Raw genomic sequence first — 3,009 nt, 5'->3', positions numbered from 1 at the left:
TAAAAATCCGGAAAATAGAGGCCGATTTCCTGGCAGATTTTGCCGAATATTAGGCCATGACCTAATCTTAATATATAATCAATGAATAATGCATTAGTTACGATTCTGCGCATATATTTTCCTATAAATTTTCCCAGCAAATTCATAATGAAAACTGTATCATCTGTTCAGGGCCAAGGGACGGATACAAGGGTTTCTTTCTGACCATCTCGCAAATGTCCGTGGAGTAAATTAGGCTTCTTTAGACGCTAAATTATTATTATTATTTATCTAGGCTCCCCTTCGTCGTCGGAACGAGGTCTCAACCTTGTTATTTGTGACAGAAATGGGGGTTTTGACCCTAATGAACCCTATGTGGCCTTTGATCCCAAGCTGTAAGCACCCATGTATGGGAGGTGTCACCGGTTCTACCTTGATTGAATTCGACCTAATTTCTTGCTACTTAGGGTTTTAAAATGTTGCCAGAAAGAAGAATGAGCGTTGACCTAAAATCCATAAGCAACATAAAGAACCTGCCCAGCTGTGAACACCCATTGTATTGGGAAGGTGGTTTTGGGATTTTTTACCTTAATTTCCCCTGTGTAATCTTTGATTCCAAGCTGTGAACACTCCATGTATGGGAGGGGTATGTGTATTTTTTTTTTCAAATTTGTACAGTATTATTTTTGTCAGATTTCCTCAAAGAAACCTATTAAAATGCCCGCTTCACTCGAATAGCGCCCCCTCCCCGCGGTGCATTGGTTAGGTCTATTAGGTAAAACTCTTAATTCTCAACAGTTTTAACGCTTTTATTACGTTACTTATAACATAAATATGTAAGAAAATATTCGATATTGAGCACATTTTACTTCGTTTAGGACCTATTGTAGGGCATTTCATTATTTCACTGATAAAGTATAATATTGACAACCATAAAACATCATCGACATTGCAGTGAAGTAATCTAAAATGTATACATTCATGAAGTATGATCACCTGATGTTACTAAAAACGTAAACAACAGTAGTTAAATATTAAAATGTCAGACAAAAAAGCCGATATTTTATTATTTTTTTTACAGAGTGTACTTCAAGCATACCTAAATGCCTAAATAATATATATTATATAAGATATGAAGTAGCTTTGAATGAATTCAAAAGATACGAAGCTCTTCATGGCTTGTTTTTTGTATGGATAGATATTTATTAATCCCCGACTTACCCTATACAAGTAGACCGCCAAGACACAGTATTAGAGTTCTTGCTCGAATACGAAGATGTGTTACGGTCTTCATCTCTTTTCAGTCCAACATTAAACGATTGTAGCCTACATGTACTACATTCACTTTGTAGCTAAATATTTCCACAAACTCCCGAAGTTGCAATTGCCTGTTTTGAGTCTGTAATCAAACTCGGACTGAATTACAAATTTGTCTCTCAAATAGCATTCAAGCATTTGTATATTACCCAACCACAATAAAGCATTAGCATATTTTTGTCGAATAACATTGACCAATGTAGTAATCTGGCATTTGTGTAGGTTATATGCATATAATGCATCTTTAACTATGCGAAGCGTGGGCCAACGACAATATCCTCTAGCAACACTTTAACATACAGTTCAAAAACAATAGCAAAAGACATGTTAAACAAGATAGCTTTACGAATACGAATAATCTTTAATTTATCTTTTATAAAAACAAAAAAAAAAGCATCTTCAGTAACTATATTGGGTTCAGTCGACCAGAGTCTTGCGACGTAACAGGGAAAAAAAATCACAATCTGTTATTATGACGTGTTAGATCTCATCATCCTCGCTAAACGTCTTGCGACATACCGCACCCGACAAGACTTCTCCAATCGGCCAGTATGTGGATATATCTTATTTTTCTTTTAGTGTCCCTCTCAATCCATGTGGGTTTTGGTCGTCCTCTTTGTAGCCTGACTTTTCCATTGATTCGAAAAGTGCCCTTTGTGTTGGAATATTAGACGAAAGCGAAGGAGAATTTCTATACCAGGTCAGACGTCCTTTCTTTTGCTACTCTACTCAAGCTCTTCCCATTTGTGTGTGTGTAAAGGTTTATCTGGCAATTTGATGCGTGAGATGCGTCGAAAAAATTTTGTGTGGAATATATGAATTTCATTTTCCATTGTATGGGTTAGTGTCCATTGTCTGGCACAGACAATCGAATTGAGGTGTTTACCATTGGGTGATCTGACGCAATTAATGACACTATACTTTCTCTCCTAATTCAGATTGAATTCTGAAAACCCTTGTTCATATTAAATTCATCATCGCATAACGAGGAATCCAAAGCGGGTTCTCAAAAGACAATGATCGGTATTGTTGCTTATACCACTGTACGACCCAGAGGCAACGGAACTAGAGTCAGGTGTGTGAGAATGCCTAATAGAGCATAGCGCATAGAGTGGGAAAACATTGGATAGACAAAATAGTTGGTCTTTACGAGACATATTGTAAAAACAGAAAGAGCCCTCCGGCATGTTGAATTGACTCTGAGTGCGGATCATCAGAGTTTGAAAGGTGTGGTTGGTGTGTGGGGGGGGGGGGAAAGAATGGGTGGAATTTTATGAAGATGGTCGCGTGCGTAAACTTCCACGACCATCTTCCTTGTTGTCATGGGGACGCCCACAGCAGCTTGGGGAGAGTTTTTTTTTTCTGTTTACTTTTTTTTTTATTTCCAAAAACACAACATAACAAATTGATAGACCAAAACATAGAGAAAATAACAATAACAATCTTGATAACATTATTAATTACAATTATTATAATACCAATGCAGTATAATGCAACTAATAAAATGTATATAGCTTTTAATCAACATGCATGACTTACCGAAGTATTCATGACCTCTTCATACATGACTAACCTCAATATTTGCTTGTTTTGTCGTACATCTGACCGGTAGTATATAAACCGGTAGTAGCATTATTACCTGATGATGACGTGTGACACGTCGAAACATGACGATTAAAAACTGTATATAAATTAAATTATTTTAATACTAAT

The 3,009-nt window shown here is 36.5% G+C and overlaps 1 protein-coding gene across 2 annotated transcripts in view; it reads left to right on the top strand.

Moving 5' to 3' along the window:
- The first annotated feature begins 602 nt into the window (after window positions 1-602).
- The window catches only part of LOC117122599 (methyltransferase-like protein 27), a 12,814-nt gene continuing 10,407 nt past the window's right edge, over window positions 603-3,009 (top strand). The window contains exon 1 of one of the 2 annotated variants that reach the window (XM_033268237.1): window positions 603-625. The gene's annotated coding sequence lies outside the window, so the exon portion shown is untranslated. Of the gene's footprint in view, window positions 626-1,642; window positions 1,997-3,009 lie in introns of those variants that run through there. The other variant, XM_033268236.1, reaches the window with a different exon arrangement.

Source organism: Anneissia japonica, unplaced genomic scaffold (assembly GCF_011630105.1).
Source record: "Anneissia japonica isolate Jap-2015-1 unplaced genomic scaffold, ASM1163010v1 scaffold1889_len2455224_cov183, whole genome shotgun sequence".
NCBI classification, from domain to species: Eukaryota; Metazoa; Echinodermata; class Crinoidea; order Comatulida; family Comatulidae; genus Anneissia; species Anneissia japonica.
Note: the sequence above shows the minus strand (reverse complement) of the source record. Positions and strands in the feature narration are given on the sequence as shown.